At 40.9% G+C, this 15,982-nt stretch overlaps 1 long non-coding RNA gene across 1 annotated transcript; it reads left to right on the forward strand.

Moving 5' to 3' along the window:
• The first annotated feature begins 3,461 nt into the window (after positions 1 to 3,461).
• Positions 3,462 to 14,635, forward strand: LOC102004088. The gene is made up of 4 exons (XR_001234293.1): positions 3,462 to 3,646; positions 5,885 to 5,914; positions 7,330 to 7,457; positions 14,596 to 14,635. It is a non-coding gene; the product is annotated as an uncharacterized LOC102004088 (long non-coding RNA).
• The last annotated feature ends 1,347 nt before the right edge of the window (positions 14,636 to 15,982 follow it).

The raw sequence follows: 15,982 nt of genomic DNA on the forward strand, positions 1-15,982 counted from the left end.
TAAACTTCCAATCTGAAAGGAAAAAATAGGAAAATAGAAAGGAATTAGGCCAAAGCAAGTTGAAAAGCCAGCACGGAAAATATGAAATCTCATAGCTTTATGCCCAGTACCCAGGGCAGGTGGTGGCCAGATGTGCATTCCAAAGGGCGTGAGCACCCCTACCCATGTGGCCATGCTAGCTGCTGTCCATGTGACCTCTGTTTGGGGCTGGCACCTCTCACTACCTGTGGCTTTCCTCAGCTGACAATCCACATTCCTGGAGCCTTCAATTTCCTGGGGTCTCCACTGCACATTTGGCTTTACTCTCATAGCTTTACATACCAGCCTTTTGGGGGGCATATTGTTTGATTTCCCAGACTTCTTTTCAGTATCTTGGTGGAAGCCTCCATGATCCCACAAATCTTACACTCTTCATTGCTGAAAAACTAGCACCATGTGGATGATGCAAGGCTTGCTGCTAGCTCAAGCAATAGCCAGGCCCCCTTGGGCCATATAACTGCAGCAGTAGAGTGCCTGGATGACTGAACTCGAGAATACACTTCCCTGGGCACCCCTCAATGAGCAGGGCATCCTGAGGGCTTCTCTTAAAGCAACTCATTCAAAGGACTTTACACCCTCAAGCTGTGATAGGTAGGGGGTTTGCTGATCTCTGAGATGACCTCAAGGCCTCTTCCTTCTTGTTCCAGTGCATAGTACTTAGCTCCTCTTCAATGATGCTAATCTCTTCAGCAGCCTTGCCTCTTCTGACCCCAACTTTACATACAGTTCCTTCTGGGCCAAAATTTAAAATTTCTCCTCTGTTTTTTTGCCCTGAATCTTGCTACAAATCGAATGAAAGTAGCCAGCTAATATCCTGAATATTGGGCTGTCTTGAAATTTTCTCCACTACATTAATCTCAGTTTCGGTTTCATAAGATTGAAAAAATGAAAATAAATTTTCTGCCAGAGTATGAGATACATAGCCTGTAGTCCACCTGCTGATGGAGTCCTTATTCCCATCAAAACCTCCTGAACCTGGCCTTTCCTGTCAGCATTCTTACTAGCATTCTGGTCTTCTGAGTATGGACTAGAGTCATCCAATATGCTCTGTTGGGGGCATTCTAGAGCCTTTCTTAGCCCCCCTCATATCTAAAGCTGTCCAAACTCCTCCCACAAACCATTTTCAAAGGAATCTAAACCACATGGTCAGGTGTAGTCATAACAACAGCCCACTTCACTTTATTAGTCACTTTCTGTTGCTGGGACAAAATACCTGATACCCACAACTTAAAGAGGTTTATTTCAGAGGATTTAGTCCGTGGTTGACTCCCAGGCAGAAATAGCATGGCAGAAGGTCTTGCTGCATGGCAAACAGGGGGCACAGAGAAAGAGCCAGGGATGAGAACACACCCTTCTAACTCATGTCCCTATTGACCCATCTCCAGCCAGCTCTGTGTCCTCCTAGTACCCTCAGCCACGAAGTCATTTTTGTGTATTTGTTTTTGTTTTTGAGATGGGGTCTTATTTTATAGTTCAGGCTGGTCTTGAACTCACTAGCCCAGGCTGGCTTCAGACTTGTGGGAGTCCTCCTGCTTCAGCTTCCCAAGTACTAGATTACACCATGTGCCACTATGTCCAGCAGCCACAAACTCATGAATGGATTCATCCACTGATGAATATAGTGCCTCTTTGATCCATTCACCTCCCAAAAAACACACCCCGAATATGTAAAACTTTGGTGGACACTTTAGTTCTCACCCATACGGTATACAAAGATCTCTCAAAACAGTCCATTGAGGGAAGGAGATACGAAGACCTGGGCTGGGTGTGTGGAGTACACCTACGATCTCAGTACTTGGGAGGCTAAGGCAGAAGGCTGGCGACTTTGAGGTCAGCATCAACTGCACAATATCTTCTCTCTGAAATAAGATGATTAAATAAAATGATCTCAGAAAGTACTGTGAACACATATGTAGTGAATATAATAAACATCCATTTGTCGGTTGAGCAATTGTTCTTGTTTAGATCATAATCTTTCTTTCTTTTCTTTCTTCTTTGGGGACAGGGGGTGCTGGGAATCGAGCTCAGGACCTGGCACTTGCCAGGCAGGTGCTGTGCTGCTGAGCCTTATCCCCGGCCCTGGGTCATAATCTTTTAAGAAAAGCACCTATAGTGCACGTGCTTTTATTTATCACCTGCAGTACCTAACAGAACACTATGTTCAAAGACTAACCTCAAGTCCATTTTGACGTATTAATCAAATCCCAGTACAAGACCTGAATCTCTCCACATAATGAAATATCTGAGCCCTCCGAGGAAAGGGCCTCTGCTTATTGATTTTTATATTCCAAGATCTTAATAGAGACACAGCACAGCGGAAGTTGAGTAAATCAGCCCCAGGGTTTCATCTGTGAAATATGTCTGCTCTGCTCCCCGTCATATCCCCACAGTCTAGTACAAATCTAGTAAATGTTTGCTAGACGAACATGATTTGGAAACCTGACTCCTGGCAGGTACAAATACAGTCTAATGCGAAAAGTTTTCTTCGGTCTCTTGGCTCCAAGAATACACTGAGATCAGAATGAGCTCGAGCGTGTGCGGTTGCTGGCAGGCGCGTTGGAGACTGGACGCGGGGCCTCGCACACGCCCAGCAGCCATTCTGCCCTGAGCTGTGCCCCCAGCCCCTAAGAGATATTTTAGTTTTACTTTGAAACAGCTCTGTCCCACAGAGCTGGGGAGGGGTAGGAGAAGCGAGACAAGTTGGAAACAAACAAGTGAGGCTCACAGGAGAAAATAGCTCCTCCGAGGGAAGCCACATGCTCTGATACCCATGGCAGCCGCATGAGGAAGCAGCCTAAAATTAGCAGGATGGGCAAGCCCAGAAAGGGAAAGCACGACAGCCTCCCTGCCCTCAGAAACTGAGGTGAGGGGCTGGGATCCCCACTGAGCTCACCCTAACCTTTGGAGCTCCAGCGCGGTTTGTGGCAGGTAAGGTCCGCCCACAGAGCTCATTTTGGGAGGGAAGGCGGGAGATTTCTTAAAGGGATGTCCAGAAAATTGAAGATGTAATGTTTTCCCGTAAAAGGATGCCTCCAGGACACTAATGATTAAGAGAACAGTAAGGGAATTGGTATGTCCGTCTCTACTCGAGGCATTGATCCAAACCTCGCAAGCTGCCTTCTTCTAGAGCAAAGCAGGAGGAGTCTTAGTACCTGTAATGCTGTGGGAAGAGGAAGAGCCCAGCAACAGGGCGCCCGCCTGTGCTGTAAAAGAGGGGTGGGGTACTGCAGAGTCAGAAAGGAAAGAACTCGAACAGGCTCAGTGGCAGCACTGGGCTTTTTTCATGGATGAGGCTCACAGCAGCTGAGCCAAGTGAGCGCCGACGGCAGAATCCAGGAAAGGGCTGGAATGTTCTGTCATTGTTTCTCAAAGAACTAATAGTGCTGGATTTTACAGTGCTCATGAGTCATTCTCCGCCAGGGCACCGATCTCCCACTTTCCACAGGTTTGGCTGGTGCTGGGGACCCCAGGGCTCCGAGCTCGGCCAGGGCAGCCCAGCCCCTCCTGTCCTTTCTGAAGTTCCTGCCTGCCGTGGAGCTCATTTGCATGTGACCTGCTGCCTTTTGAAGTTACAACTCCTCCTCACTGTTAAGATCCTCCAGTGACAGTAAGAGGGTTTCTCATCAGGTTAATTTGAAAGGATTGTATAGCTGGATGGCAGAAATTTACTCTGGGTTATTTTTTTTCCTTCAATACTGGAAGTTGGACTGAGGATCTTCACACTGAACTACATCTCCAGTTCTTTGTAAATGTGTCTTTTTGGTTGTTTATTTTAGACAAGGTCTCACTAAATGGCCCCATCTGGGCCCAAACTTGTGATCTTCCGGCTCAGCCTCCCAGAATGCTGGGATTACAGGCACATATCACAACTACCACCTCCCCTCAGAATATTTTTAAAATAACAGTTCTATTGAAATATAATCACATGCCATACTGCCCATCTATTGAGTGTGCATCTCAGTGGATTGGGTTTTTTTGGTGGTGGCGGAGGTAGGGTTTGAGCCCAGGGCCACAGGCTAGCCAAGCACTCTACCACTGGTCTACATCCCCAGCCCTCACTGAGTTTTTAAATATTTACAGTGGTACAATCAGGCCATAATCAACTTTAGAACATTTTCACCACACACACCCCCCTCAGGAAAAGAACCAAACCATATCCAGTAACAGTCCCTCCTAATCTCCTCCGAACTCCTGCTCTCCACCCCAGGAAACCACTACTTTACTTCCTGTTCCACTTAGATTTGCCTATTCTAGAATTTCATGTAAAGGTAAATCATATAATATGTAGGTTTTTGTGACTCTGTTTTTCTTTTTAAGATAATGCTTAAGTGTCTAGCCAGCGAACAGAAACCTCTTTTGCTAAAATACTAATCGTTGTTGGACCTGCTGGGAAATGCCTATAATCCCAGCACTCAAGAGGCTGAGGCAGGAAGATTGCAAGTTCAAGACCAGCCTGCATCGTGGCCTAGACCCTGCCTCAAAAAAAGAAAGAAAGAAATATTAACTGCTGGTTTATCCTTAAGAAGAACTGTCATTGCCTCAGTGTCCACATTCAGTGAAGATTTAAGCTGTTACTGTAAGATTGCTCAGCCGCAGTGGTACTTCAGGGTCACATGATTAAATGATTCATAAGTGCTTTGCGGTAATGATTTTCATTTCATGGTCATGGTGGATGTGCCCTACTGGGATGAAGTGCGTGCATTCAGCACATCAGGGAAGTGCACATCGCAAGGGTTAGTCAGTAAGGAATGAAGTAAGACTGGGTGCGCATCTAGACAGTGACTGGTAGGTATTAGATTCTTAGTAAACACCCATTTTCTTTCTCTCATTGTCTCTCCTTCTCTGTCTCTGTCTGTCTTTTTGTGTCTCTTTCTGTCTCTGTGCCTCTGTCTCTGTGTCTGTTTCTCTCTCTCCCTCTCTCCCTCTCTCTCTCTCTGAGTCTAGGTCTAATTATCTGGTTCAGGCTGGTCTTACACTCATCACGTAGCCCAGGGTGCCCTTGAACTCTCAACAGTCCTCCTGCCTCAGCCTCGAGAGTACACCACCACATCTGTCTACATTTTTCTCTCCATACTTATAATGTTATAAATTTGTTCATATTAGAAAAGCTAGAGCAAATTTCAAGAAAAACTTTAGCTACCAGAGTGCTTTGAACATACTACTCAATAAGTAAGTGTTTACTAAAACAGAAAATGGAAATATAACTGCAATAGGTACATTACCAGCTGTGACATTTTCTTATAAGCTGTGGAAAATCATTCCCTGCACTGGAAACCAAGACGCACCAATTAGAACTTCAAGTTTGAAGTGACATCAACTATAATCAGGCCATTATAGGACAAGTAAGTTAGTTTCTCTAGGCCTCAATTTATCTGCATCTCTGGGTTGGAAATAATACCAATCATAAGTAAAATGCCATAGCACCCATTGTTTACACCGTAGAGATATTCTATGGTAAAGTCTCCAAGCCACACCTGCTTTGTGCTCTAAATGTGACATACTGGATTATAGGGTAGGGGAGCTCAGTTGGTTCACTGTCATAAAGCCTTGCAGCTTGCAATTACCTTGATGAGATCACCACATGCTGCTGTCTGGTCTGCAGCTTCAAGATCAGAAGCTTACTTCTTTCCCCCAAACATTCTAGAGTGACACAGTTCTTTAGCAAAGCACTTACATTAAGTGAACTCCCAAGGGAGTGTTGCATCAGCCAGCGTTCCAATTTGTTAATTTGCAATAAGGAAAAAAAATGCCTTAAAAACAAACCAAATAGCATGCTGTTTTACCAAGTTGTTTTTTCATAAAGAAACTTACTTTATATGGCTTTTTTTTTTTTTTTTGGTACCAGGAATTGAACTTGTGACCTCACGCCTGCCAGGTAGGTGCTGTGCTGCTGAGCTATATCCCTATCTGGAACCTTACTTTAAAAAGTAAACAATTTGCAGCTGCTGGGTGGGCACAGACTAGGGAAAGGTGGGTAGCTGATTAGGGTGCCTGGCAGCTCAGACTCAGTGCCCCACTCCACCAACAGGAGCGGGGAGGCCTCTCGGTTGAACGGTGTGTTCTACCTGTCATTACTGCCTGGGATGGAGACATGTAGAGACAGATGCATACGTATGTCCAAGTACACATGTACCAGATAGACGCGGACAGCTAGACGTGCGCATATCCACACACCGTCAGTGAAGCTACAGCCAAACTTCCCTCCTTTCGTTCCCCTCCTTCTGGTGTCCTTAGGCTGCTGGCTTTCTCTCTTCTTTTTGGCTTGGGGAGACACTTTTACTATTTTTACTCCTCACAACAATGATACGACCTAGCTGTAGTGGCGGCGCACGCCTGTAACCCCAGCTCTCTGCAAGGCGAGACTGCAGGGTCACAAGCTCGAGCCCAGTTAGGCTGCTTGGTGCTGTAGTGAGAGCTGTCTCGAAATGAGAAAGAAAGGCCTGGAGGTGTAGCTCAGTGCAAAGGGCCTGGGTTCCACTCCCAGTACTAGAAAAGAAAGAAGAAAATAATGTCAAAGTCTCCCACAATTCCACCTAAATATACTAATGTTAAACAAGGTGACATTATAAATACTGTTTTGAAGCTGTTTTTTAGATAGTTATTTTCCAAATTTTTGCTAGTACACATGGATCTTTATGAACATCCATATAAATACTTTGGATGTTTACTGCTCTCCCCGCCTGCATTACTGAGCATTGAACTCAAGGCCGCACCGATGCTAATCTGTCTACCACTGAGCCACATCTTCAGCCCTTTTTTAAATTTGTATTTTGAGACAGGATCTCACTAAACTACTCAGGCTGGCCTTGAACTTGCACTCCTCCTGCCTGTGTCTTCTCTTTTTTTCTTCCTGTTCTCGAGAGAATGAACCCAGGGCCTCCTTTACACTGAGCCGCATCCCAGGCCCTCCCTTTAAAATGTTTTGATGCCAATCTTACCAAGTCACTAACTTGCCCGGGGTTAGGCTCAAACTTGGAATCCTCCTGCCTCAGCCTCCCAGAGTACTGGGGTTGTGATCTTGTACCGCCGTGCTGCACTCAGATGCTTTGTTCTTAAGGCGTCCAACTCACATACATTATTCATTGTATTTGGATTTTCGAGTTTAATTTTCAGACTGTAGGAGCACTCCCTGTGCTTCCACATTTGCTAGCCTCAAACTCTGTCATAGCTGTGTACGTCACTTTATTTATACATCACATTTACATTTTAGACACTTTACAGATCAGCTCATTTTTATACTCATTACAATATCCTGAAATAAGCAAAATGAAGACTTCCCTCTCTTTGCAGCACTTGAAAAAGGTAACTGGAGAATGCCTGCCCAGCCGCACAGCCAGTGAGAGGGGCCCAGCATTGCTTTACCTTTAAGTGATTTCCAGCTTGGGAGCAAGACCCGTGGGGAGCCCTGAAAATCCAGGGTATGTCAAAGATTATCTGAAAACACAATAAACAATGTATTGTTGTACAGTATTATAGTAAATGGAATATGCATTGGCTGAAACTATTAAATTCGCAATTTCTTTTTGCCATTTTATATTTTCTAAGTCAGTGGATTAAAAACATTGTGATTATCATCACTTGGGAGATCTCCAACATTTATTGTTGGAAAAAGTCCTCATCCTTGAAAATTCAGGAGATATAGATAGATATAGATGATACAGATATAGCTATATCTCCACAGTTCAAAATGAAAAAAATAAGTTTCTGTAGGATCAGATTTTAAATACATTTTTCATTTGGATCTTTACTCACAAAATTGAAATAGAACAGAATTATGTTAAGACATTTTATCTTTTGGTATGAATTTTGTTCAAAGATGGTATAAATGATAATGTATACAAATCAACTAACATTGCTAATAATTCCTAAATCATATCACCCATGTATGTAGACACAATTCAGCAAAACTTGTAGCTCGGTGTAAAGGAGGCCCTGGGTTCAATCCCTAGTACAGAAGAAAGCTAAACAAGGACCTATGCAAATCATACCATTTAATACTCAGGTATTTTTTCTAGTATCAAGTTGCTATGTAATTATAAATTAATCATCCTCTCTGTGTGTCAGTTTCCTCATAGGTAAGATGTGAGTATTAAAGCAGATCTACTGATGGGACTCTAATGAGAATAGCTAATAAAAGTAAACCAATAAAACATTTTTCAAATACAGTGCTAACGCTTCAGCATTTAAATAATAGGCTTTAAAACTTCCCTGTTCTTTGTATTTGACATCTGCCCCAGTTCATCATTACCATTAGGCGCATTTATTTAGTAGATCTAAATCTACTTTGTCAGCGTGGCGTGGTGGTGCACACCTGTAAGCCCAGCACTCGGGAGGCTGAGGCAGGAGGATTGCTTCAAGTTTGAGGCCAGCCTGGGCTACATAGTGAGCTCAAGGACAGTGTAAATTACACAGGGAGGCCCTGGCTCAAAAAAAAACAAAGCATAAATAAATAAATAAATAAATAAATAAATAAATAAACAAATCTACTCTGTCTTAGTCTACATATCGTGATACAGTGCATTCAGCTTTAGCCTGTTAGACAACTGAGAATCATGGGAAGACTAAGATAGCCCCGCTTTCCTAGATTCCGTCCCTCCAAACCACTTCACGATAACTTTGTGTTGCATGCCACACCCATGCTGACATCGTTTTTTTTTCAGATGAAAAGTAAGATACTACGTTTCTCAATTATGATTTTCTGGTCATAAAGCCTGCACCGTAGAGCGCACACACTGCTGTGATATTTGTCACCACTCTACTTATTTGGCTGGACACGTCTGGTTTGATACCTGGGTTGTCAGATCAAATTATAATTTAAGTCCATTAGCTATGTTTAGCCCCTTGGCAGTGGATGAGTTGAGAGTTTAGAACTCAGAAACAGATGGTTGAGGAGCACGGTAACTAGATATGAAGCATTGTACCTGTGTGTCCTTGGCTTGGATTTGAACTTGGTTGATCGCGATTGCTGTTCCGTACAAGATGCAAGTGGCCTGATTCACGTCTCTCATGGGCAGCACCCATGTTATGAAAACGCCATTCTTGGCACTAAGTGGCATTCTCATTGTCAGCCTCGGAACAGAAGCCAAGGACTGAGTCAGTCCGGGAACCTGAACTCTGCCGGGTCTGAGTCATCAGTCTAGGTGGCCCATTCAGCCTTTGGCCTTTCCTTAGGTTTACAGCTCAGCACGAATGCATATGCTTCACTCTCTATGATGGCAAAGGTTTACTTAAAATGTAATTTTTATATTACTAATGGTAATAAGGGTGGTTAATATTTACGGACATTGTTCTGAGAGTATTAAGTTGCTTAAACTTTACAACATTTCTATTCTATTTCTATGGTGTTTTCCCTGTTTATTTATTGATTGATGGGGTCTTGCTGTGTTGCTCAGGGTGACATAGAACTCCTGGGCTCAAGTGACCCTCTTGCCTCAGCCTCCCTAGTGCTAGGACCACAGGAATGTGCCACTGCACCTGGATCCCCTTTTTAAGAAATCAGCAAACAGAGGCACAAAGAGATTCAATAACTTGTCTAAAGTTTCTCAGATAAGTGGTGGAATTAGAATCCAGCTCTAAATATAATTGTTCTCTGCCTAATTATAGTATTAATTGGATTTCTTCCTTTACCATCTTCCTATAAAGCATATTTAAATGCTTTATACCCAAAACAAACCAAATGGAGCATATATTAATGTCTCAACTTTAAGATTGTTTTTCTTCTACTAGTTATTATTATCATTTTTCTCCAAAAGAGGTGATATACATTTCTTAAATTTGATTCGTGTACATCTGAGTTCAGGTCCTTCAGGATCTTAACTTCGCACATTCCTGTTCATTATTCTGAGTTTTTGGGTCCTTCAAGTCTCAATTTTACAATGGCTCTTAGATCACCTCTTATTTTTATTTTTTGTGGTTGCTTTGAGTTCAATAACTTAAAAAGACAATATGCTAAGTACTTTAGTCTACTGTAGTGTGGACGTAGGACCCCTGTAGTCCTTGCCGGCCGAGTTTACCATGCCTGATAATTTGCAGTTAGAGTTACACAGAGGGAACTGCTTATTGCTTACTGTTACTGCTGTTCCTTTGATTCTTTGATCATCAGAGATGATGAATCATCCAGATTTCCAAGCACTTGGAAGCATTTTATGCAAGTCACTAAATCGACACAATCCCAATACCACCAGATGTCTTCTTGTTCTATCCCTCTTCTGAAGTGTTCCCAGATCTTTTCCTGAATGTGTCACTGGGGAGCATGCCTGCTTGGAAGGTGGCGCGGGGCACAGACATCTTGGGTTTGGGCGTCGCAGAGACCTTGGGTGTGAGTCCCAGCTTGAAGGACTTCATGCAAGTTTCTTCTCTGATCTCATTTCCTCCACCATAAAAAGAAGACAATGATCTGATATATGCTGGACAGTGTCAGGGTGGACTTGCTGGGGCTTTTTCAGATCCTTGAACTTGAAAAAAACCACAGCAGTATATTTTTCAGTTCCATCCTCCATAAATAGGGACAATAACCCACATTTCCAGGCTGTTATGCTCAGTTAAATTAGCTATTAAATACGAACAACGGAGCTTGGTTGAAACTTATCATCGTGGTGCATGCCTGGAATCCCAGCACTGCGGCAGCCTGATGCAGGAGGATTCCAAGTTTGAATCCAGCCTGGGTAACTTAGAGAGACCCTACTGTGAAAGCCCTACTGTGAATTCCCAGTGCTGAGAGATGAGGGGGTGAGGAGCTTGGTTGATTTGGACACGGCTGGGATCAGCTGATAGCACTCCGAGAGCTAAATAATTTATTATCTACTTTTTAGGAAAGAAGTCCAATTTGATCTTGGTCACAAATAGTTGAAATGTTGATTGAAATTAATTTTAAGTATGTACTCTTTATTCCTGGACAAACAGAAAGCTCAGCTTGTATCTTAAAGTGGGATCCCCAAAACCAGGGCAGGAGAAGGGAAAGAGCTTCCCCTCAGCTGTGGCAATGAAGGTCATGAAGTGCAAAGCTCAAGACGCAGTAATGCAAACAAAGAAACAAAACCCCTGATCTTTATAGGGTGGACAGAAAGCAAGGAGCTGATATGAAACAAAGGTAGTGTGAGGCGGGCAGGAAGACTAGGAGAAAGCCAACAAGGAAGGGTGCAGAGGTCTGAAAGGCCCTGTGGAGAGCCCTTGAGCAACAAGGCATTGTGAACAGCACCAACCTCTTCTGGGAGCGAACATCCCTCCTTCCGGTTATCTCGGGAAGTGTCCGCATCCACTGAGCCCAGTCAGGCGTAGTCCTCACTGTGCTGTGACGGGCACACACAGCACATCCGGTCATTTTTAGTTCCCTTCCTCATTTGAGGGTTCTTTTGTTTGGTTGGTTTTGATTTTGATTTTTGTTTTTTGTCTGGTTTGGTTTTTTGAGACAAGATCTTGCTATGTAGAACTCACTTTGTAGTATAGTCTGGATTCAAACTCACAATCCTCCTGCCTCAGCCTTCCTAATGCTACAATTGCAGACATACTGGACCATGCCCAGCTTTTACTTCTTAATAGTATTTCTATGTTAAATATCAAAACTGGTAATGACAATTTAACCAGTTAATGTTGCTAAGATTTTAGGTCATTTGGTCTCTCCTGACATATAGTAAATGTCAAGTAAATATAGGTTGCATTGAGAGAAAAATTTAGGAAAACTTAACAATGTATATGTCATTTTTATGGCAAGCCACAGACAAATATTTATTACATACTAATTTCTTTACTTTTTATTTTAAAGAGAATAAAAAACATTACAAACAATACAGACTTTCAAAACAAAATGATAGGAAATCAACAATGGTTGTTATATTATATATTGTTATCTTCAAGTTAGTTGTTCAGAGTACCAGATAGAGGCATGCAGAATTGACCAAAAAATTCAGCATTAACCGTTCCTTTCAGTTATCTTAGCTATTGTGTATATATATATTTTTTCCCTTCCTTCTTTCTTTTTTCCTTTCCCTCATCCCAGTTGTTCTTTCCTTTTGAGCAGTTTCTTTCCTTTTCACAATATCTATTGCACCTTTCAGGTATTATTTACTCTTTCAGCTTCTTACACTAGGGAGACAGTACTATGCTTACACATGTGGGCCTGACTTATTTCACTTATGGTCTCTAGTTGCATCCATTTACCTATAAAAGCCTCTAGTTAATCTTTCCTTATAGCTGAGTAATACTCCATTGTATAAAAATGCCACATCTTTTTTATCCATTCCTCAGTGGATGGGCATCTGGGTTGTTTCCAAGATTTAGCTATTACAAATTGTGCTACTATAAACATGGGTGCACATATATCACTGTGGTATGATGTCTTCAGTTCTTCTGGGAAAACACCCAGAAGGAAAATAGCTGGGTTGTATGGGACCTCTAATCCTAGCTTACTGAGGAATCTCCAGACTGATTTCCACAGTGGTTGCATCAGTCTACATTCCCACCAACAGTGGAGAAGGGTTCCTTTTTCCCCACAGCCTGGCCAGTATTTGTTTTTGATTGATTTCTTGATGGCAGTCATTTTTTCTGGGGTGAGGTGGAATCTCAGTGTTATTTTAATTTGCATTTCTCAAATGACCAATGATTTTTTTGTTTTGTTTTGTTTTTTTTCCGGTACTGGAAATTGAACTCATGACCTCCTGCTTGCCAGGCAAACACTGTGCCACTGAGCTAAATTTCCAGCTCATGACCAAGGATGTTGAAGATATTTTCAAGTATTTATTGGCCATTTTTATTTCTTCATGTGAGAAGAGTGTATTCATCTCAGAGGCTCATTTTTGTATTGGGTCTTTGAATTTTGGGTGTCTGATATTTTTTAATTCTTCATATGTTCCAGACAGAAGTCCTTTGTCTGAGGGACAATTGGCTAAAATTTTTTTCCTAATTCATAGGTTTTCTTTTTACTCTGTTGGTGATTTCTTTTGATGTGCAAAAACTTTTCAATAAGATGAGATCCCAGTTGTTGATTCTTTGAAGTATTTCCTGTGCAGTTTGGTTTTTGTTCATGAACTCTCTGCCTACCCATATGTCGTCAAGATTTTTACCTACTTTCTCTTCCAAGAGATTTAGTGTTTGTTTTAATATTTAGATCTTTGATCCATTTTGACTTCAGTTTAGTGCATGGTGAAAGACATGGGCCTAGTTTTAGTCTTTGGCACGTGGAAAGCCAGTTTTGCCAGCACCATTTATGAAAGAGGCTATCTTTCTTCCAGTGAACAAGTTAGACCCCTTTGTCAAAGATAAGGTGGCTGAGTATGTTTGTAGTTGTGTCTGCAACTTCTAATCTGTTCTATTGATTTTTCAGGTCTGTTTTTTTGCCAGTAGCATGCTGATTTTATCACAGTAGCTTTGTAGTGTAATTTCAAGTCAGGGATCGTGATGCCTTCTGCCTTTCCTTTGTCTCCCAGGATTGTTTTTCCTATTCTAGGCCTCTTCTGGTTCCAGATGAATTTTAGGAATGTTTTCTCCAGATCTGTGAGGTATACTAACGGTATTTTAATTAGGATTGCATTGAATCTGTACAACAATTTTGGGAGTATGGCCATTTTCACAATGTTGGTTCTTCCTATCCATGAGCAAGGAATATCTTTCCATTTTCTGATATCCTCTTTGATCTCTTTTTTCAGAGCACTATAATTTTCACTGTATAGATCTTTTATTTCTTTTGTTAGATTGACTCCTAAGTATTTCATCTTTTTAGATGCTATTGTGAAAGGTGTGGTTTCCCTAATTTCTTTACGTCTGTTTGTTGTTTGTGTATAGGAATGTTATTGATTTTTGAATGTTAACTTTGTATCCAGCTATGCTTCTGAATTTGGTTATTAAATCTATAAATCTTTTGGTGGAGTTTTTGGGGTCTTCTATGTAGAGTATCATGCCATCTGTGAATAATGACATTTATACTTCTTCCTTTCCTATCCTTATTCCTTTTATTTCTCTCTCTTGTCTAATTGCTCTAGCTAATATTTCCTGAACTAATTGAATAGGAGTGGTGACAGTGGATATCCTTGCCTTGTTCCTGATTTTAAAGTGAAAAAATTTCAGTTTTTGTGCATTTAATATGACATTAACTGTTGATTTGTCATAGATGGCTTTTGTCAGAGTGAGGTAAAGACCATCTATTCTGATTTTCTGTAGGGCTTTTATCATTAATGAATGTTGGACTTTATCAAAAGCTTTTTCTGCATCTATTGAGATCCCTATGTGATTTTTATCTCTGGCTCTGTTGATATGGTATATTACATTTATTAATTTGCATATATCAAACCATCACTGCATTTCTGGGATGAATCTCACTTGGTCATGATGTATAATCTTCTTGATGGTTTGCTGCATTGTTCGCTAGTATTTTATTGAGGATTTTTCTTCTATGTTCATTAAGGAGATTAGCCTACAGCTCTCTTTTTTGGCTGGCTCTTTCTCTGGTTTTTGTATCAGGGTAATACTTGTCACCAGGATGAGTTTGGGAGACTTGCATTCCTTTCAGTCTCATCAAAGAGTTTGAAAAGTATTGACATTAAATCTTCTCTAAATTTCTTGTAGAATTCAGCTGTGAATCCATCAGGACCTGGCTTTTCTTCATTGGTAAGTTTTTTTTTTTATTACTTTTTTATTTCGCTGGCTGATATTGAATTATTCAGGATTTTTATATCTTCTTGATTCAACTTTAATAATTCATATGTATCTAGGAATCTGTCCATTTCCTCTGTATTTTCCATTTTAAGAGAGTAAAGATTTTCAAAGTAGGTATTGATGATCTTCTGAATTTCTATAGGATCTGTAGTGATTTTATCCTTTTCATTCCTTATTGCTTGAATTTGAGTTTTTTCTTTCCTTTTTTGATAATGTTGGCTAGGGGTTTATCAATTTTATTTATTCTTTCAAAGAACCAACTCTTCTATTCATAAATTCTTTGTATTGTTTTCTTAGTCTCTATTGCATTCATTTCTGTGCTGATCTTTATAATTTCCTGCCTTCTTTGGGATTTGGGCTTGACTTGCTCTTCTTTTTCTAGAAGCTTGAGTTGCAGCATAAAGTTATTTATTTGTGCTTGTTCTGTTTTCCTGATGTGAGAATTCACCGCCATAAATTTTCCTCTGAAGACTGTTTTCATTGCATCCCATAGGTTTTGGTAAGTTGTATCTGCATTTTCCTTTTGATTGTAAATATTGTTTAATTTCTTCTTTAATTTCATCTGTGATCCATTGATTGTTCAAGAGGGTGTTATTTAATTTCCACATGTTTATGGAGTTTTTGTGGTTTGTTTTGTCAGTAATTTCCAATTTCATTGGACTATGGTCTGATAGTATGCATGGGATAATTTCAATTCCTTTGCATTTACTTAAGCATGTTCTATGGGCTAGTATATGGTCTATTTTAGAGAACATCCCATGTGCAACTGAGAAGAATATGTATTCTGATGTTGTTGGGTGGAATACTCTGTAAAGGTCTACTAAGTCCATTTGTTCACAAGTTTGGTTCAGTTCTCTTATTTCTTTGCTGATTTTTTGTCTAGTTGGTCTATCTGTATGTGACCATGGGATGTTAAAGTACCCTGTTATAATTGTGTTATTGCTATTTGATTTCTCACATCTGTTAAAATTTGTCTTAAATAGTTGGGTGCTCCCATATTTGGTGATTGGTATCCATGATTGTTATCTCTTCCTCTTGCAGTTTTCCCCTAACAAGTATGTAATGATCTTCTTTATCTCTTTTGATCATTCTTGCTTTAAAGTTCACATTATCTGCAAACAGAATAGCTACCCCTGATTTTTTCTGGGTTCCTGTCACATGGAGTATTGTCTTCCATCCTTTGATTTTCAATGTATGAATTTCCTTTTGAGTAAAATGTTTTTCGTGCATACAGTATATTGTTTGATTTTGTTTCCTGATCCACTCTGCCAGTCTGTTTCTTTTGATTGGTGAATTG

The sequence above is a fragment of the Chinchilla lanigera genome, unplaced genomic scaffold, assembly GCF_000276665.1.
Source record: "Chinchilla lanigera isolate Chin_1 unplaced genomic scaffold, ChiLan1.0 scaffold00024, whole genome shotgun sequence".
In the NCBI taxonomy this organism is placed as follows: domain Eukaryota; kingdom Metazoa; phylum Chordata; class Mammalia; order Rodentia; family Chinchillidae; genus Chinchilla; species Chinchilla lanigera.